At 43.8% G+C, this 21,254-nt stretch overlaps 2 long non-coding RNA genes across 11 annotated transcripts in view; one reads left to right on the forward strand and one right to left on the reverse strand.

Annotated features, from left to right (window-relative positions):
• The window catches only part of LOC110309290 (uncharacterized), a 61,372-nt gene extending 40,581 nt beyond the window's left edge, over positions 1–20,791 (reverse strand). The window contains exons 1-4 of one of the 9 annotated variants that reach the window (XR_015044657.1): positions 20,483–20,791; positions 17,474–17,753; positions 15,643–16,792; positions 4,492–4,559 (exon numbers count right to left, since the gene is read on the reverse strand). This is a non-coding gene — a long non-coding RNA (uncharacterized LOC110309290). Of the gene's footprint in view, positions 1–4,491; positions 4,560–15,642; positions 16,793–17,473; positions 19,759–20,482 lie in introns of those variants that run through there. The other 8 variants (XR_015044656.1, XR_015044658.1, XR_015044660.1 and 5 more) reach the window with 8 other exon arrangements.
• Positions 1–21,254, forward strand: part of LOC110309289 (uncharacterized) — a 51,902-nt gene that overhangs the window by 12,927 nt on the left and 17,721 nt on the right. The gene's annotated exons all lie outside the window — the stretch shown is intronic.

Below are 21,254 nucleotides of genomic sequence, written 5' to 3' on the forward strand. Positions count from 1 at the left end.
CAGCTGTCTATGAATTCTGACTTTTTTTTTTTTTTTTTTTTTGAGACAAGGTCTCACCGTGTAGCAAAGGCTGGCCTGTAAATCATGATCCCCTGCCTCAGCTTCCTAACTGATGAAATTGCAGACATTTAACACTCAGCCCGGCTTGGCGAACTGTCTGGCTGTAAAATAACATTAGTCTTCACCCCCAGCTGTAACATAAAGGGAGTGTTGCCCACTTTGACAAAGGATGGTAACACCTGAAGTGAAATATGGATCCAAGTGTCGGGATGGGGCTGATGCTAATCTCCTGATCCCCGACTGGTTCTTGATCTATCAGTAAAGAAGCCATGGGCCAAGTGCTGGGCGTAAGGAGTGGGCGGGACTTCGTGGTCCCCACAAGCAAGGAAAGCAGAGGAAGAGGTCACCATGCTTCGGAGAGAGAAAAGACAAGCAGCCATGTGAGATCTCAGGTGGAGTGGCCATAGGCCACTTCTACAGGTGGGCAGTTGGGGCTGTTGAGCGGTGATTAAATGTAACTGAGCAACTAAAGTTGAGGGCAGGTGGAGAGGTGTGGAGCTAAGAGTGTTGATAAGGACCTGCTTCTCCAGGCAGGAGATAAGTAGGGCCCAGCAATTGTGCCAAAAATTGTGCAAGTTGAAATTGAACAACTGTGTGTGTCTGTGTTTTTCATCCATGAACCCAATATTCTCTGGGTGGGGGCTAGTAGTGCGGCCGGTTCTCTGAGCTTAGTCAAGGTTGCTACACACAGCATCCAACCTCCAAAAGCAAGCTCCTTTCAATTATAATAAGACAGAGCTCATCCCTGCCTATCCTCATACCACCACCCACACCTCTGAAGAATGACCAGCCTTCACTCTCTTGGTTGTCCTTTCTTCTGGCAGGAGGTAACTCTAAAGTACCCCGAGTCTCAGAATACAGTAAGAACATTTCTGTGGTCTGTTAAGAGGGCAGATCTCACATTGAACATACTACCCTAGGAAAGACACACAAGCAAAACTGTGTGTGCTTCCCAAAAAGCAAAGGGGAATGTTTGTCCACATCAGGCATAGAGCTGTAGTCAGGGTAATTTTAGAAAAAAAAAATAAGAGTGTGGTATTGGAAGTGAAAAGGCTAGAATAAAATTACTTTTAAATGATTCTTTCATTGATAGAAGAATAAGATCACAAGACTGTTTAGAGGCGGTTTCTGACTCCTAAGATTCCTAGACTCTAAAATACTTCTAAAGGGAAAATCTAAAGAGAGCCAAGTTACCCGGTTTTGTTCTGTAAAGGTGATTTTGTTTAGAACATTAGAATATGCTGTCAGCTATAGGTTTAAGAATAAATTCTTGTTGCTTTGTGCCTGCTCAGTGTCTATAAATGAAGCAGGTAGAACTTAATTTGGTATTGGAATCTGTTTGAAATAGTATTATTCTTAATATTTAATTTAAAACAACCAACTCTAGAATCTGGTATTAATAAGCTTACACATGCACACTAATGGCTGAACTGTAAGGAACCAAGCAAGTATCTTATGAGATAGTCTCCATAGTTGTAGTTTTTAATTTGTGAATGTTTCAGATGATTCATTTTTTCCTTTATGTATTTATTTATTTAGGTTTTTCGAGAGGGTTTTTCTGTATAGCCCTGCCTTGAACTCAGAAGTCTACCTGCCTCTGTCTCCCAAGTGCTAGGATTAAAAACATGCACCCCTACACCCGGCTTCTTTTTTAAACTTTTATACATTTTTAATCAAAATAGAATTACATCACCTACCCTTTCCCTTTTCCCTTTCCACCCTCTAGATGATTTTTAAAATAGATTTATTTATTTATAATATGTAAGTACACTGTAGCTATCTTCAGACACTTATTCTTCTCTCTCTAGCCTGCTTGCTCTGGCCCAAAGTTTTCTTTATTTATTATATGTAAGTACACTGTAGCTCTCTTCAGACACCACAGAAGAGGGCATTAGATCTCAATATGGAGGGTTGTGAGCCAACATGTGGTTGCTGGGATTTGAACTCAGGACCTTTGGAAGAGCAATTAGTGCTCCTAACTGCTGAGCCATCTCTCCAGCCCTAGATGATTTTTTTTTTTTAAAACCATTTGGAAACTGCAGGAGACAGGAAAGGGAATAGTATCTAATGAAGCTGTATAGGTCTCTTGATATCAGCATATTTTAGTTTGGTGGGACTAACAGTTTTCTGTCTTCTAGATTACTTTGTAAAATACCATGGTGTTTTACAGGTGTCAACACAGGCTTAGACAGGTTAAGGGGCCTGTACGGTCGAGTGTGTTCATCATACTCATGTCTTAAGCACTATGTTCACACTTTTATGTACTGCTATAGGGCAGTTGTTAATCCAAAATCGCTTTTACTCACAGGAAGAGTTGTTGGAATGTTCAGGGTTCTTGATTTCTCACACTTCATTTTTTTGGAGTATAATTTTAATGAAAGGTGTTTTATTTTTTAAATCAGAAATGGAGTTACATATGCTCTAGGGCCAGCTAGGAAGCCTTTTGCTTATCTAGGTCTGAACCTTAAAGGGTTAGTATTCAGCCTTTGCAGCACTCCCAGAGCAGTGAGCTGTAGGCTGAACTCTATGACAAAATTGTAAGACCAAAGGATCAAGCTTTTCTAAGCAACGTAATTGCATCCCAGAACAGAACTCAGAAATGTTTACAGAAATAGGAGAATGTCTAGCAACATGCCTAGTATCTAAGTAAAGATTGTTGGGTACATAATGAAGTTAGAAAAATGACCCATAATGAGAACAGTCAATCAAATGAAAATGACCTTCTATGGACATTCATGCTGAATTAGCTGAAAGGGGCATAAAACAGTATTATAGTAATGACCTACATGATTGAATAGCAGACATATAGGACATTTTCAAAAACAAAATTTTGGAGACGAAAGCTGTAATTTTGGGAATGAATAAAATCAACTAACTATGATTCAGGGCATATTAGACATGGCAGAAGACTAGTGAATGTGAAGACCCAGCCCCAGAAAGTCAAAGTCAAAGTCAAATTCCTAGTCAAAGAGCTGAGAAGAGAAGGCTCAGCAGTTAAGAGCCAGTACCTCTCTTGCAGAGGCCCTGAGTTGGGTTCCCAGCATTCACATGGGACATCTCACAACTGCCTAAAAACCCCAGCACTGGGAGATCTGACACTTTCTGATCTCAAAGGTCACACCTCACCCACCCACCCACCCACTTGCACTTTCCAACCCACCCAAACAAACAAACAAAAAAGAAAGAAAGAAAGAATGAAGACACTAAATTTTAATGACAAGAGAATCAGTGAGCTGTGAGATAAATTTCCAGGGGTCTCATACACATACATGTGATGGGAGTGAACAAAGGGGAAGAAACACACCCATAGAACAGAAATTTGAAAAAATATTGGCCCAATCTTTTGAATTTGCTGGAAACTACAACACATATTCTAAATACTCAGAAGCAGTAAGAAACTTCCCTGAAGTACATGTAACCAAAGTGTTCAGAACCGGTGATAAAGAGAAAATCTTGAGAACAGCTACAAAAAACCAAAAAGCCAAAAAACCCAAAAGTGTACAACGGCTCAGAGATAACCTATGTCTAACAATGCCTTCCAAGACTAGGAATGATACAAAGATAACTGTTCTTACTCAATCAGTCACGAAACTGAAATAAATCTGATGAAATTTATCATCTCTGAGAGTGCTCTCATCCTCTTCATTGTCCTGCCTCCTCCCACCCCTTTTCTCGGGGAGTCATTGGTTGGCTATGATTATAGATTAGTTTGCATGTTTTAGGACTCCATAAATGGGGAGTCACATGGTATGTATGTGATTAGTCTGAAATTCAGTTCATCTTAGAATCAAAGTTCATGTGGAGCCATTTGGTGTTTCATTCCACTCTCTCTTCAGTCCCTAGGATTTCAATTTCTACGTTATAGTAACCTTCACATATTTAACAACAGGTCTGATAGCTTGCTATCAAGATCTGTTGAGCCCTGTCCCAATCATCTGAAGATATCTTTTCCAAATTATCAGCTGTAGGTGATAAGATTTTACATCTTCAGAGTAACAATCTTGTGTTCATTTCCTCATTTTTTTCCCCTCCCCATGGATGAAAGATAAACCATTGCTAAACTTGTTCTTCCTTTTGGTTACTGCTTCCTCACAGACAGCCGCTTGCCTCTTGGTAGACACCCTAGCCCTTTCCCTTACTACACCAACCTGTACAGAAAGAAACACTTGGATCAGACACTTGAGGGAAGTGTAACTAGGTGAATAAGGAAAACCTGGTTCCCTGGGAAAAGTGAACTTAAATATGATAATCCCATTTTTCTTTTAAATGACCCCACCAGGAAAGAAAGCAGATTAGTAGAGCCCCCAGAGACCAGGACTGCAGGACTACAAGGACACACGCTGAACACAAGGCCCTTTCTACAGCTCTCATTCATAGTAAACTGTTAGCCACTGGGGTGATAAGGAGATAGAAGATTGAAGCTTTGCTTACCTCATACCTCAGCTGGGATTCCTGATATGGGCAATATTTATTTTGTATTATGCAGAGTTTTTTAGTTCCTAGGGTAAGGAAAAGCACACAAGTGAAGAAAACCATACTGTAAACCAAGCCAACAGCTTAGCTTGATTTACCAAACAACTTACGCAACACTGAAGGCCTCTTAATATGAGTCCATTACCACCTCCCTTCCCATTCCCTTCTCTACTTGTCCTCTGATAGACTCTCACTGCACAGCCAGCTCATTCTAGCCGAGGGTAGCCTCAAACTCTTGTTCCTCCTACTTTAGCCCTCTGAGTGTCACAGATGTGAATGACTACGCCTGGCTTCTTTCTAGTATTCATTCCTATTATCAAAATGCCTATCAACGTGCTTGTGAAGTAACAACCTTCCTCCTCGTGGGCAGTTTTGCTCATTGCTATTTCTAGTGTGTGGAACCTTACTAAGCACAGAGTCAATAAATCTGATTAACCTTTTTCTCTGGTAATCCAAGTCCATTACTGCTTTAAAATTAGACATATACATACACACACTCTGTTGCATATATAAAATTTGCCTGAGCTGGGTGTGGTGATGTGCTCATGGAAGGCGAAAGCTATGAGTTTGTACCCAGCCTTCCATCTATATAGGGAGACCTTATTTAGAAAGCCCCTTTCTCACTCCCCACATTCTCCTATAAATTTCAGTTTTCAGTCACTTCATATTACACATTCTTAGCAATTACTTAATAGCTTTGACTTCATTTTACATGTGTGTGCTTTTCTTATATATTTATTATTATTATTTATTATTATTTTCTTTTACATAAGAGGAGAAGGAAGAGGAAAAAGAATGTGGAGGAAGAAGGAAAAGGAAGAAGAAGAAGAAGAAAAATAGACACTATCAGTAGACAGACATATTCTGAGTCTATGCTCTTTCAAGAGAACTTAGACACAAAAACTGTATTTTTGCTATTTTATTCATATAATGTATGATTTTAATACATTCCTCAATATTCTGCTTAAAACCAAGGAACTTTCCTAAGAAAAAGCATATAAAGGTATAAAAGCATTTATATATTGGTAAGATTTTTTTTCAGTAATAAATATAAAAACTGTACACTAGTCATTTAAGTCTTGGCAGTTTCATAGAAATTTTTATGGGAATCATGTCACATAGTTTACATGAATAATTTGCTTTAAGAAAATCTCTACTTCTTTTCAGAGAAGTACCCGGGATACATTACCCTGGCTCTGTACGATCCTTAAACTATCCCTTGTTGCCTCAGGAAGGAACTGATGTGTTACGACCCAGTGAGAGGATTGCTGAGGTGCCAGAATAAGGCTGTGAAAGTGTAACTCATGTTTTCTATAATAGATTTTCAAGTAGTTTAAGTGAGAGAAAGTCACTCTCAGGCGGCTTCCCTCTCCACCCGTCACCCAGCAACGATAAAGCCACGCAGTGACTACTAAAGCAGGTTCTAGTGATGGCATGGCACAGCAGTCTGTTAGTCCTTTTCTCTGCCTCCACCCAAGTGCCAATGTTTAGGGTGCTTCACAGGTTCCTGGAGTGTGATAGGCTGTCGGAGAGTACCATCTTCATTCGAAGTCTTTTCTAGTGCATATAAAAGCACACACTAACACGAAACCATGAGAAATATTAAACCTCAACTATAGATTTTTTTTTTTGGCTCTACTGACATTTACATAGCAGACTTCCCATTTCAGATGTTCCGCCACACAATACTAATTAAACAAACAAACAAACAAACAAAAAAAAAAACCACTGAGTTTGAGAATTTATTTTTTCAGTGGCTACTTTCCACTTGAGAATCTGTGTATGGCAGTGGTGGTAGTGAACACCCAAGCAAGTAACGGTTCCTAACTAGACAGCAAGAGCCGTGTTCTCACTTTTTGGCCATATCAGAGACACTCTTTTCCCTAATAGGTATAGTCATTATTTGACTAAACTGTAGTCAGTGTAGTGAGAATGGAACGATGTCTATTACTTTGAGATCCTTCCCTAAAAAATCTTTGTGGGCTGAGGGTGTAGCTTAGCTGGAACAGCAGTTGCCTTACATGCTCAAAGCCTTGGGCTTAGTCCCTAATACCACATAAACTGGCTGTAGTGGTACATGCTGATAGTCCAGGCACTCAGGGAGTTGCAGATCACCTTCAGCTATATATCAGGTTCTAGGCCAGCCAGGGATACATGAAACCCTGTCCAAAACAATGAAAAGCGCTGTAAGTCTCTCAACAGACTAGAACAGAAGATCTCAAGGAAATCTTGGAGCATTCAGTTCTAAAAGCCTCTGTGAAGAAATGCCTCCAAAACGCCATACTGACCTATTCATTTACTTCAGGAAGAAACAAATTGGAGCCATTAATTATTTTTTAGTTGATCACAGCAATTAGTTTACCCTCGATGCCCCTATAGTGCACAATTTTAATGGGCACCATTTATTTTATAACATGTGTGAACATATTTCCTAGTTGAGGCTGTAGGTGTGTGTGTAAACATCCCTCCCAGAAGTGTGATAACAGCGTAACCAAACTGATTCCCACTACTCGTGGGTACTGTGGATGAGCACTAAGAAGTATAAGGGCACTTTGTGTGTTTGCAGGAACAGACTGGTGACATGGTGTTCATTAAAAACCCTAAGAGGAAGGCTGCAGAGGTGACTCAGTGCTCACTGCTCTTCTGGAGGAGTTCTGTCCCCAGTGCTCACTGATCAGCTCACAGTTGTCTGTAATTCCAGTTTCAGGGAATCTGACATCTTCTCCTGGCCTCCACAGGCCAAATACACTCACACATACACTTAGGAAAAATAGTTAGAAAACAAAATGTCATTTAGAAAAAAAATCAAATCTTAAAAAAAACTTGTAAGAAAATGAAATGACCAGGTCTTTTTCTTGGATTTGTTTAATATGTAACCATCACTGGTTTTGTGTCTGTAACAAATTCGTTAAGAGCCCCCTCTTCTCCAAATAGCTAGGTAGGTAAATTGGAGCATACTGTCCTCAGCTATAAGGATATTTTTTCTCAGCTATTCTAACAACTTCTGTTGTGAGACTTTATCTCTTCCTTTTCTTAACCAGCACCCTGTCATATATGACTGTGATGCCCTGGTACAAGCCATAGTATGCCGGAAGTCATTTTTAACTTGGATGTTCCTTCAGACTCTAAACTGACACTGGAGAGCTGCCCAGGAGCAACTTCAAGACTTAGAAACACGTTGGACGGAAAGTGTGCACTCTCACGTGCCGATGCATAGGTGTGGAAGTCAGAGCACACGTTCTCAGAGTTGGTGTTTTCCTTCCATTATGGGTTCCAGAGACTTAAGTCATCTGCCAGCCTTGCGTGATGAGTGCAGTTACCCATGAGCCATATGGCTGGCCCAAGAAGAGTCTCTTGCATGTTAATTTTCAGTAAAAACAGAATTATAGATTGTCTTTAAAATTTTTTTTTTGCTTATGTTTTTTAGATTTATGTGTTTTGCCTGCTTGGATATTAATGTACCATATGTGTTCCTGGGGACTTTCAGGTCCTCTGGAACTGGACTTACAGATGGAGTAAGCTCTCTTGTGGGTTCTGGGAACTAAACCTGGGCTTCTACAAGGGCAATAGTACTCTTAACTGCTGAGGTGTTTCTCCAGCCTCAAGAAAATTTCTTTTTTTTTTTTTTTGGTTTTTCTTTTTTTTTTTTTTTTTTAAATTTATTTATTATATGTAAGTACACTGTAGCTGTCTTCAGACATTCCAGAAGAGGGCGCCAGATCTCGTTGCGGATGGTTGTGAGCCACCATGTGGTTGCTGGGATTTGAACTCTGGACCTTCGGAAGAGCAGTCGGGTGCTCTTACCCACTGAGCCATCTCACCAGCCCTTTTTTGGTTTTTCGAGACAGGGTTTCTCTGTATAGCCCTGGCTGTCCTGGAACTCACTTTGTAGACCAGGCTGGCCTCGAACTCAGAAATCCGCCTGCCTCTGCCTCCCGAGTGCTGGGATTAAAGGCATGCGCCACCACTCCCGGCTAAGAAAATTTCTTATTACCTTCTTTATTTTGGTTAAATGTCAGCTTCAGGTAAGATTCTGTGATCTGATGTTACCAGTAAAAAAAATGGGTTTCTTGTGGAAATAACCTCTGACAGTGCTTACCTTATAGGATTGTTACAGTTTTAGCAACAGTGCTAGTGTCTAGCACTCCTCCTGGTTTGTATTTTGTAAATGGTAGCCATAATAATAATAATATATAACAGCACTAGGACCTCTTCTCTGCCGTATTCCTTTTATATTGGTATATTGTGTGTATGTCTCACATGTTTGTGAGTATGGAGGCTGCCACTATTTTTCTCTGTTACTTCTCACTTTATTCTCCTTTTCTATCTTTGTTTGTTTTGAGACAAGGTCTCTCATCGAACATGGAGCTCACCCATTTAGCTAGACTTCTGCTGCTAGCAAGCACCAGTGTAGATATGCCCAGCCCTTTTAAATATGGGGCTCTGGGGAGTAAAGCTAAGTCTCCATGCTTTCAGGGTAAGGACTTTTACTGATGGAGCATACTCCCTCTTCCCCTACATTCTTACATAGACAGTAACCTGAAAAAAGAAAATGAAGTTCAGTCAAGCCAAGGAGAGCTTCGCACAAGGAGTGGAACCAGTCCAAGAAAGGAGGGTAAGAGACCGGGAAGGTAGGGAGTGGGTACACTACAGGCAGCAAAGCCGGAGGGGTAGAATCATTTAAGTCTTTTAACACTGGACACTGAGCTACCCGATTCAGAGCTTGCTCTGATAGGGTTCAGTCTTGTTTTGGGCCAGTATGTCCTCACTACACTCAGGTTCTTCCCTTTTGGAACAGTAATGTATATTCAGTGCCACCGTATGTTTTAAGCATGTAATTAACTTTTTTGATGGGGGATGCAATTAAGAGATTGTCTTGAGTCTCAGAAGAAATATTGGGTTTTGTACTTTTAAACAGTTTAAACAGTGTTGAGACTGTCACTGAAAGACTATGGAGATTTTAAAAATGGGACTAAATGTAGTTTCCATTATGATATGGCCAAGAAACTTTGGGGACAGGGCAGTAGAATGTGGTAGCTTGAATGAGCATGGCTCCCATAGGCATGCCCATTTGAATGCATGGTCCCCAGTTGGTGGAACTGTCTGAAAGGATTTGGAGGCGTGGTCTTATTGGAGGCATATCACTGGGGTGGGCTTTAAAGTTTCAAAAGCTTCCTTCCATCCATCCGTCCGTAGTGCCTGCAGTTTGAGATGTAAGCTCTTAGCTGTTCCTGCTACCTGCTTTATTTCAGCTCTGCCACCATGCATTCTAGCCCTCTGGAACTTAAGCCCAATTAAGCAATTTTATGAGCTGCCTTGGTCACAGTGTCTTATTGTAACAATAGAAAAGTAACCATTACAAACTCTCTTCTAGATAATTTCTTCTTCATGAATGTTGGGGAGCCCCCAGGCATATAATTTTTCCATATCTTTTTTCCCTTGTTTGTGGGGATTCATTTTCCCCCAAGGTCATCTCACCCACATTTGCTATTTTTATGTTTTATGGTATCTATGCTCTTAGGAGTCTTAGAACTTGTGTTCTGTCCCTGATACTTCTGTTGAGTTCTAGATTCTAACTCATTGGTTTGGCCAGCAACTCCACTTAAATGTAATAAAGACCTCCAAACTAGCACATTTAAGACACATCCTGCTTCTTTTATAATTCATATTTCTTTTATATCTTATTAGATATCAATAAGCTGCACAATTGTAGTCAAGTGGCTAGGTCAAAAAGCAAACAAACTTGAAACCATCAACTCCTCGTTGTGGCAGTTTACTGTCACCTCTCAGCAACAACCCTCTTGAGATCTGTTTCTGTGTTCCTGTGGGTGGTGCTCTCAAAAACCTAATTCCATATCTCCAACAGAATTCCTTCTGTTCTATCAGTCAAGAATAAGGAGAGGCAGAGGGAGAGTCAGGAGAGGGATGAGAACCTATAAACACTGCTTCAGTTACAGTCCCCCGAAGGATCACCTCAGCTGTCCTCAGGTGCAGGGTGGCAAGTGGCTGGCACCTCCCCCTCGCATCTCTCCATGGTTTCTTAGTAGCAAGAGGATAGTAACTGCTAACACAGGTTGCTCCATTATTTTGTTAGTCTTACAAATGTTTCTCCTTCCATCCCCTGCCCTGAGATAGGGACATTGCCCACTATGTGGCCCTGGCTTGTCTAGAACTTACTATGTAAACAGACTGGCCTCAGACTTGTGAGACAGTGGACCATGCCAGGAAACTTGGTAGAATGGGTCTGAGTTCCCGGAAACTCAGAGTACATACCTGAGATGGTAGACAGCTCCCTGTTCCCTGCCGAACTCCTGGCCTGGAACACATGCCACACTTCCCACATAAGGAGCTGTGACCTGTGGTTATGTAGGCCCAGAACAGAGTTCTCCATGCTAATGAGGTACCTAGAGGCCCTGCAAAAGGTAATTAATCTCTAGTCCATCCTGAGAAGTTGGTATGCATCCATTTTCCACTAACAACAACCAATAAATAATGTGGAACCAAGGGCTGTCTCATCTATCACGGTGGCCATGGGGGGAGCATGGAGAAAGCCTTTGCCTAGAGAACCATTGCCTGTAGAAGGTCTCTAGCCAACCACAGTCAAGCTAAGGATAATCACCACAGAGCTCCCAGCCCTGGTCCCAGGTTAGACTCCATCCTCATCCCAAGGGCCCCCAACAATCCTGGCCTCCAAGTGGCCGGTGGACCCCCACGCTTTGTTCCTGACTCCTCTGTGTGGGTCCCAGGCATCTACTGGGTGCCCAGGAATACCGGCTTCAGCTTTCCCACATCCCAGGTTGTGCTTTCCCACCCTTAGAGCAGTGTCTGGCAATGGAGTAAGTGCAGTCAAACTCCATGCAGTGCGGTTCACTTCCCCAGGAGCTGGTCCCACACAGGCGTGGAGAGTCTCCTGCCTATGTCCTGCCTCTGAGTGCTGGGACTAAGGTGTGTGCTACCGCTCCAGGAGAGATACAACTCTTTCTGCTCTGTGCGCGGTTCCTACTCAGCAGAGGCCACCTGCATGCTTCTCACAATTAGAACCAAACGCAAACTTTGCCATGGCCTACGATTTTTGTGATTAAACCCATCTTTTTCTATACCCTTCCATCTTTTCCCTTTTAACTCATTTGGCTTCTTAAAAAATTACTATTATTGTTATGAGGCCTGAACCTTATGCATGGCCTGGGAAGCAAGCACTATATCACCGAGCAAGATACTTAGACTGGCTCTCCTCCCTGCCTTGCACACAGTGCTCTCCCACAGGGCCTTTGTAGACACCATTCTCTGTATCTAAGATGCCTGGGTCTTTGCCAGGTTCACTTCCTCTCTGTATTCAGGTCTCTTTTCAAAGTCAGACTTACAGCCTTCTAACAACTCGATCGAAAGCAGTGCTTCTCAGCCTTCCTAATGCTGGGGCCCTTTAATACAGTTCCTCATGTTGTGGTGACCCCCAGCCATAAAATGATTTTCCCTGCTACTCATAACTGTCACTTTGCTACTGTTATGAATTGTAATGTAAACATCTGATATGCAGGATGTCTGATGTGTGGCCCCTGGGGGTTAGATCCACAGGCTGAGAAGTACTGGAAGTATCTCCTGCTTTCTAGTTTCTAATCTGGGGTTGTCTCAGCCCCACTCCCTGCCACACTAAGCTGTTTCCTCACTGCAATATAATATAAACTTTATAGAGGCAAAGGTGCCTGGCTCAGAGTTAAGGTATTCAGTAAGTTCCAGGAAACAGGTAGAGTTAAGGAGCTGCAGGACTTGAAACAAATACTGTAGGAAACAGACCAAAGTCACTACAAGGAAGACACTATCCAAGTGAGACAAAAAGACACACTATATAAGCACTCATCTACTACATAACGCGACAAGTGAAATAAAAAATTGCACTCAAGAATGTAACAGAAGAGCATTTCCCAAACTAGTGAACAAACTGTATCTGCAGAAAATGCTTAAACAAATGGGCATATAATCTTCAAATCGGAGGCATATCCTGGTTAAGCTATTTTTGTTGTTTGAGTGAGATAAGGTTCTACGTCGGCCAGGCTGATGTTGCCCTTGAGCTCCAGATCCTCCGGCCTGCACACCTTTAGACCTGGGATTATAGGCATGTGCACCCATACTTCACTGTGGATAAGCAGATGCTCAGGAGGAAGGAAGGAAGGAAAACCTTTTCAGACCTCTGGACAGAAGACACAGTCACTCACAAGCAAGGAAGACATCAAGCTGATCTTATCCTTCCGCTAAGCAATTATTCATCAGGAAATAAAAAATATCTGCAGTTTTCATCAAAGGTAGCAGAACCCTAAACTATCTAAGTGACTACCACCAGGAGTTAATGGGAAAAGCAGTCAACAAGCTGGTTCAGTGGGCAAAGGTGACTGAGGCAAGCCTGATGTCTCAGTCTGATCCTTGGGACCCACACGGTGGAAGGAAGGGGCTGGACTCCTGCAGGCCGTCCTCTGACCTCTACATGGTACACGGCACACAGAAACACATACACACATAAAAACATTACTATGTGTGTGTGTATATATGTATATATGGCAAAAATAGCATCTGAACATACACACATAAAAGCATTACATTCTATATGTATATGTGTGTGTGTACATATGGCAAAAATAGCATCTGAACATAGATCAAAGCCAAATGACCAATAAAATTAAGGTTACACAAAAGAACTAAATATAAAACATCTTATAATCATACTTTTCATGAAGGTGATTCTAATTTTGAAATATATAGATAATAGCACTATTTTTACTTTCAATATTTAGTAACTAAGGTCATTTGTGGCACAGAAATATTTTCCTAAATGATCAATAATTTCTCTTCAAACTCCATCCATGAATTTTTGGTCATCTTCATAATGAACACATCAAGGCTTACATTTAACTTAAGCAAGTGCTCACATGATAAAAAATATGTATCTTAGTTGACCTTGGAAATATTCCTTTAAAACAAAATAAACCACAGGGGCTGAGGAGATGGCTCAGCAAACAAGAACATTTGCTATCCAAGCAAGAGGACCCAAGGCTGAACCCCCAGAACCACATGAAACTTGGCATGACCACACCCGGCACTGTCTCTAACTCCTGTGTTGGTACTTGGAGACATATATCCTAGAACTTGCTGGCTGGCCAATCTTGTCAAAATAGCAAGCTTCAGGTTCAGTGAGAGACTGTCTCAAAAGCCAAGGACGAGAGCAAAATACAATACCTAAACATTTTTCTTCTGAATTCTACATGCACATGCATGGGAACATATACTACAAATACTCCAAATTGGATTCTTTAGCCCATAGAAAGATTTCTTTACCATAGAAAGGTAAAGAAAAATAACACAAAGAGTTTGAATTATTCTATTTAATGAACAGTTAGGCCATACACTTGACTTGTTGCTTTTAGCTGTAAGTGTGGTTTGAATAGGAACTGCCCCCAAAGGCTTATATATTTGAATGATTGGTTCCCAGTTCTTGGAACTTTTGGGGAAGGATTGGAAGGTATGGCCTTGTTGGAGGAGGTGTCTCTCTGGGGGTGAGGTTTGAGGTTCGAAAAGCCCAAGCTATCCCCAGTGTGTCCATGTGTCTGTCAGTCTCTCATTCTCCCTCCTTCCTGTCTCCTGATTGTGTCTCAATAATGAGTTCTCTGTTACTGCTCCAGCACCATGCCTGATTGCCTGCTGCCATGCTTCGTGCCATGATGGCCATGGAGCCTAACTCTTAGGAATTGTAAGTCACAAATAAGGATTTTGCCTTGGTCACAGAGCCTTAACACAGTAATAGAAAAGGAACTAAGACCCTTAGTGTGCCAGTTTTACTGTAGTATAGTGTTATACCCTCTCTCCTTTTTTTTTTTTTTTTAATTGAGACAGGGTTTCTCTGTGTAGTCCTGGTTGTTCTGCAACTCAGTTTGTAGACTTGAACTCAGTTAAAAAAAGAAAAACACTCATTAGATAGCTACTTTGAAATGATTTCCTCAATTCTTACTCCATCTGAGACATTGAGTCATCAAGAACTAGATGGCCCCACTTCCGGTTTCCTTTCATGTTATTGTTTTTTGTAAAGTATTTTTTAAAAAAGATTTATTTATTTTTATTTATATGAGTACACTGTAGCTGTCTTCAGACACACACCAGAAGGGTGTATTGGATGCCATTTACAGATGGTTGTGAGCAACCAAATGGTTGCTGGGAATTGAACTCAAAGACCTTTGGAAGAGCAGTCAGTGCTATTAACTGCTAAGCCATCTTTCCAGCCCTTGTGTTATTGTTAATGTGCAGTCATTCTATAGCCAGGTGCCCTAGTTAGAGTTACTATTGCTTTGATAAAAAGCAAGTTGGGGGGAAAGGGGCTTATTTTGCTTACACTATCATAATCTATCATTGAAGGAAGTTGGGACAGGGACTCAAATTGGGTATGAATCTGGAGGCAGGAGCTGATGCATGGACCAAGGAAGGGTGCTGCTTACTGGCTTACTCCCATATTAAACTAGAATCTCAACCCACTGGGCCCATATTAATAAACTCTGGGTCCAGTTTTACATTCTTTCCACCATTATCCAACGCCTTGAAATCCATTCCCACACATATCCTCCATATCTCTGCCTGAATAAATTAACACTCCTTCAGCTCTTTAGTAGTATAGTGCCCCTCCTCATGGACTACTTTCTAGCTCCTCTCTGGGGCCTGCTTAGTCTTAATTGGCTATGGATCTAGAGGCAGCTATTGGTGGGTACTGAGGGATAGCAGTAATGTCTCATCTGTCATTTTTCTCAGAGAAACTCACTGCTGGGTTACCAGATGACGAAGCGTTAATTTCCCTAGTCAAAGTCAGAAAAGGCAGTATTTCAGGGGGAAGGCAGTATTTCAGGGGGTGGGAGAGAGGGCAGGGGTACATCTGCTGAGGCTGCAGACTTCAGGTGAGATAAAACCCTGGAGAATCTCAGGGTTCAGAGATCTCAGATTCAATAGGATCCTCTCATTCCCATACAGCTCCTCCCCTTGTTACAGGATCGATCCATGCTTTACCAGTTAATGCCCTTACTTTAACAGCTGATATCCTCCAAATGCTATGATTTGAATTTTCATTGTAATTTGGCTAACCTTATGACGAGGGCTTCAGTTTGATTTTCTATAATGGGAGCTGTAATGGCTGCTGGAGAGAAGATTCACTTCCAGGGCGCACTTATAAACCTTTAGACTGCTTCTGTGCATTGGAGCTGACCATTTTATCACTGGGTTCATTTTCCTCCAACAGATTTCAAAATGCTAGATGTTGGTTAATGTCTTTGTTGTTGTTGTTTTTTAATCACAGAGCTCATTCCTTTCCTTTGTCGATTTATCCGGAGATGCTAGGAACAACCAACCCGCATCCTCATTTTTCCAGTTTTATGTACAGACTCACTAAATCTGTTGCTTCTCTCAACTGGTCAATCAAGATAATCAAATACATTTGTCTCCTTAAGCTTGTAAAATAGTTCACACCACAGGCTTTCAGTAATCTCGGAGTTTCCAGGAGAGGCTGCAGTAATTCGTTGGCAAATTAGAAAGCCTAAATCCAGATACTTAAAAAAAAACAAAACTCATCTGTATACTTTTGTTGCTCTAGACTCACTTCTGGTACTAAAAATCTGTATCAGTCAAGGTTCTCTAGAGGAACAGAACTTCAGAATGATATGTGTATATATAGAATGGCTTATAGGCTGTGGTCCACCTAGGCCAACAATGGCTGTTTACCAATGGAAGATCCACAAATCCAGTAGTTGTTCAGTCCACAAGATTAAATGTCTCAGCTGGTCTAATGCCAGAGAAGGAACTGACTTGCTAGGAGAGCAAGAACAAGCTTCCGTTTTTCAGGTTCTTTTTATAGGCTGCCAGTAGAAGGTGTGGCCCAGATTAAAGGTAGATCTCATCCCAGAATATCTGGATTAGATGTATATCTTTCTATCTCAAAGATCCAGATTAGAAGTGGGTCTTCTCACCTCAAATGATTTAATTAAGAAAAAATCCCTCACGGGCGTTCCCAGCCATTTGGGTTTTAGTTAATTCCAGGTGTAGTTGACAACCAAGACTAGCCATCACACCAAGGTTGCAAGCACTCCAGCACATGGAAAAGCTGCATATAGGGTAGGGTTTGGTTGAGGTTGTTCCTCCTTCAGGGCTGCATTATGTCATCTGAAAGTGTTTACTTCAGTTCCTCTGGGCTGCCTCCATGGCAGCTGTGACATCACAGAGAAGTCAGAAGGTTTGGGGCCTGATAACAAAGTATGTTAATGTAATGCGAATGCTGTGTCCATTAAAAAATAAAAATCACTGCTGTATACGAAACTTTAAAAAGGATTTTTTAAGAAGCTACTTAAAAAAAAACCCATCAAGTGATCTACAAAAGACTCATATTTTCTCACTATATGGGTGTATTTATTTTTTAAAGATTTTTGCTATTTTCAATTATTTGTATTTGTGTGTGTGTGCGAGTGTGCACATATGTGCGTGCAGGTGCCACAGTGGCCAGAGGTACCAGGTGTCCCTGGAATCAGAGTCACAGGCAATTTTCCCAGCATGGGTGCTGAGAGGCAAACTCCAGTCTTTTGGAAGACCTTACACATGCTCTTAACAGCCGAGCCATCTCTCCAGCCCTGCAATGTACTTATTTTAAAATGTGTGTAGCATGACTGTATAGGGCTTTGACTCGTAAATATAATTATGCAACTAGAAAAGTAATCTGAGTTGCCTTAAGAGAAATATTAATTATTAAAATAGCCCAGTCACTATTTTTATCTCTAAAAGAGAAGCAAATTTAATCTAACACCAAAGATACATAAGTAATAGAAGCTTAAGGCAAACTGTAAGAGATGCCAGGTTATAAAGGACATTTTATTTACCCTGATATGAGTGTTACTTTTAGTTCTTTAGATATATGAAGCCAATCATTTACCTGGTAAGTGTTGACTTAGCATTTACTGTGAAAATGGGAAAAGGACATGCAACTCTTACGCTTTCCTCTCCACTAAGAGCGGAAGTCTTTCCAGTCCCATTGTTTTTGAGACAGTCATAGTCTGTATTGCGTGCCGGTCTTGAGATCACAGTAGTCCTCTTGCCTCAGCCTCCTGAGTGGATTACAGGCACTAAGCATCATGCCTGGCTCTTTTTGGTCTTATGAAGGAAGCAGCAGGTTTCTCTTTATTTTTGGGTAGCAGGATGGACGGCCTACAGAACTATAGCCATGCACCGAGGATTAGCGCCATGGAGGACTACAGCCAGACACTAAGGACACTATTTCTTTTACTTAGCCTTGTCCTTTAAAGCCTCCTCCTGCTCTAGACTTGCACTAAGTGTGAGTGTTCCTTGGAGTTCCTGGCTAACTAGCCTCCCGGTCCTCTTAGCCTCCCCCATGGCTTTAGCTACCACTTATATTTTGGTGACTTCAGAGATCCGGACTTTACACCAACCTCCCTGGGAAAGGTTCCCCCATAGTGTAAAAAATGTGTTTACCCCGAGGTCCACTCACCCAAAGACAAGACTGCGCATCCCTTGACCTCAAACAGCTAATGACTTCTCTTGGGTACATAGCAGGTGGTTCTAACAGGTTCTATCTTAGCTCACAATCCTTTTACATCCCATCTCTAAGCCTCCCAGATCCTCACAAGGCCTATGTGACCAATTGTCACATCCATCAGACATCTTTTGGAGGTTTTCCCTTCTTGCAGGTTTTGAGCTGAGGCATCACAAAGCAGAGCAACCCTTTGAAATCCTGTGCTTTTTCTGTTGACTTGTAGGAGGAAAAAACAAACAAAAAATAACCACCACCTATTGCTTTTTTTTTTTTCTCAAAGCATATCTGCTCATCCTAAAAGGCTAAAAAAATAAAAATGCCCATTCAGGTACAAATACAAATTCCTCAGCATGGTTATTCTGAATCATGAAGGCCCTGATCATCTGTCCAGCTTCCCTCTCACCTCTTTTCAACTCCCACCCAGCACCCGTACCAGTACCCACATCTATCTTGCAGGCCCCAGTGTGTACTCTGTAGTCTTTTGGACACTTTTATTCTTAGCTGACCTAACCACCGAGGAAGTCACCATCTTTCTTTCAAGAGACACCCCAGGTGACACTACCTATGGAAAGCTGCAGAGGCTAGGAGAGCTCACTCAACTCTGCCCACCCGACAGACAACCCCACACTCTTTCTCATAGCATATGCCTCTTGGATTTCTAAAGCGGAGGCTGAAGGAATGTGGGAATGTAAAAATTAAAATCATAACACCCCAACAAGTAATAACGTACTAGTGGTACATTTATACACCAGGGAAGAAAAGCACACGTTTTTGTTGTACTTTCTTGGAAGAAATTGGGTGATAAACATAAAATTCCCACCAGACCAGACTTTTGACACTAGATAAATATCACACATTCCTTCCTGTTACAGAATATAGTGCAGGGACTTTGCCAGCATTTAGTTTCCCTTGTATCATTCTAATATGGGTATTCTATGTTGCAGGTGTCTAGGAGAGACAGTAACCTACACCCAAAAGCCAGTTAATGGTCATGACTGTCCCCAAATTCTCCATTTACTCCGGGAAATGTTCCACTTTCACTGTTCTAAGTCTTCTCCTTACAACACGATTCTAAGAATCAAGTATTTTTCTTTCCTAAGACTTTAAATTGTTGCTTCTTAATAGAGATCTTTGCTATAATAGGGCGGACCGATCCTAGTGAAGCGTATTTCCCCGCTCTTAACTCATCTACCTATAAATAGCGCCGCTCACCGAGCTGAGTCACCAAAACCCAGAGTTTACTCAAAATAGCTCTTAAGGACTGCTGGAATCGAGTCGCTCCAGTGGTGACAGATTGACCACACACCCATCAAGCTGGGCCATGGACCAGAGCCATAGAACTGGCTTCTAACCACCAGGCGCCCAGAGGGCTAGTCAGGCGTGTAAGACCCTAGTCGCTGGGATCTCGAAGTCTGGACTCAGGAACCAGCTAGTGGCCAGACTCCGCCCTTTTGGAGCTGGGAGCCGCGGGGGGCCCGGCACCCGGCACCGCCCTCGCCCACTGCACACACAATGGGGCGCGTCGAGGGGCAGCCCGGCTCGAGCTTCAGACCTAGCCCTCACTGCTCGACCCCCGGTTGTTGCCAAAGCACCTGATGACCTCAGACTATTGCCCACCCTCAGGAGGGTGCAGAAGCTTGGGAGCAGCAGCCTGGGGGGGGGGGGGGGGAAGAAAACGGAAGTGCCACCCCCTGCAGGCAGGGTGGTGACGTCACCCTACCGCCAGCCTGTAGCGGGGGTGGCTGCCCATCACGTGATCCACGCCCCTCAGAATCCCGCGCGCGCGCTCCCTCCCCCCCTTTTCAACCAGACTCCCACCTCTCCCGCCTCCTCTCCCCAACTTTCGCCCTCCCTGCTCCCTCACCGCTGTCAACAGCGCCAGCTCCGCCCTCCCCAACGGCGACGCAGCGGGCTCCCGAGTTCAGGTCCTTGCTCCCTGGGCGCAGGGTGCCCCCCCTCCCACCCTGTCCCCAAATTTAGGCGCTCAGGGTGCGTGGGCCTCGGGGGTGCAGTGGCGGCGGCGACAATTCTCCACTCATTCCTCCCACCGTGGACCAGGCGGACTCTGCAAGTCTGCGTTCAAAGGGGACCGAGAGACAAGCACGGCCTCCCGGGAGCCCCCTCCTCTCACCCTGTGGCCCGATCTGCCCGCCTGCTCTGCCAGCTCCGTCTCCCGTGGGGGCCACGCGCAGATCGCCTCCTGGAGCCCCTCACTCTCGTCGCTCCGTGCACGCCGGGGTTACAGCTTTGCTTTTTTTTTTTTTTTTCTGTCGCTGCTGCTCCTCGTTCTATTTCCTTACCCCCCGCCCCCCGCCCCGGTTCCCTTCTAAAAGTGGAGGCTGGAGGAGGGAGAAAAGCAGCCTTGAGTCGAAAGGGGCGGTGCGCACTGACCTGTCAGCGACGGAGGAAGACCCCTGGTCTGGGCGAGCTCTCCAGCCAGTGGGGGCACTGGAGCGCAGGGCTCGAGCGGAGCGGCGGCTGCGCTCGACCAGGTGTCCCCTAGGCCGGTCTGCGCCGCCCCCTCCCTGGGCGCCGCGCTCTCCGCCCCAACATCGGGGACCAGGGAACCCCCCAGCTCGATTTTTTTGTGCAGTTTCAGCAAAGCTCCGAGGAAGTTGGTCCTTTTGTTCCACTATTTATAGATTGCGTCAACATTGCGAAAAGAAGAAGGCGGAGCGGTGGCCCCTCCCCCGCCCCTCGGCCCGCTCCCAGGAGAGAAAAGCCCCAGCACACGACCTAAGTACACAGCGCGCCAGCCGCCCGCCCCCGGGCCTCCTGCTCGCCACTTCCCCCTCCCCCCGCCCGGGCCCGAGCGCTGCCAACCCCGTCACGTGCCCTCTCGGGAAAACCAGCTCCCTGGGGCTGTGCGCCGCTCGCCTGGTTCCGTGGCAGCGGCCTCCGCCCTGCGGCGCTCCCCTGCTCGTGGCTGGGGTCGCATGCCCGGGTGGTGTGCACGACCTGGGGACCCGCGCTCTGACCACTCGACGGGGGTTGGGGGCGGAATTTCCCCCGGACCCGCGCCTTGCGCGCGGAGTGGCCCCGAGCGTGCCGCTCGCTCGCTCGGGCGTCTCTACCCCCCTCCGTCTCTGGGAGCGCCACCGCCCTACTTGCAGAGAGCGCGCGCGTTTGGGCCTCGCTTTGAAGCCCACGGCCTGGACAAGAC

Source organism: Mus caroli, unplaced genomic scaffold (genome assembly GCF_978045245.1).
Source record: "Mus caroli unplaced genomic scaffold, Mus_caroli_1 scaffold_12, whole genome shotgun sequence".
In the NCBI taxonomy this organism is placed as follows: Eukaryota; Metazoa; Chordata; class Mammalia; order Rodentia; family Muridae; genus Mus; species Mus caroli.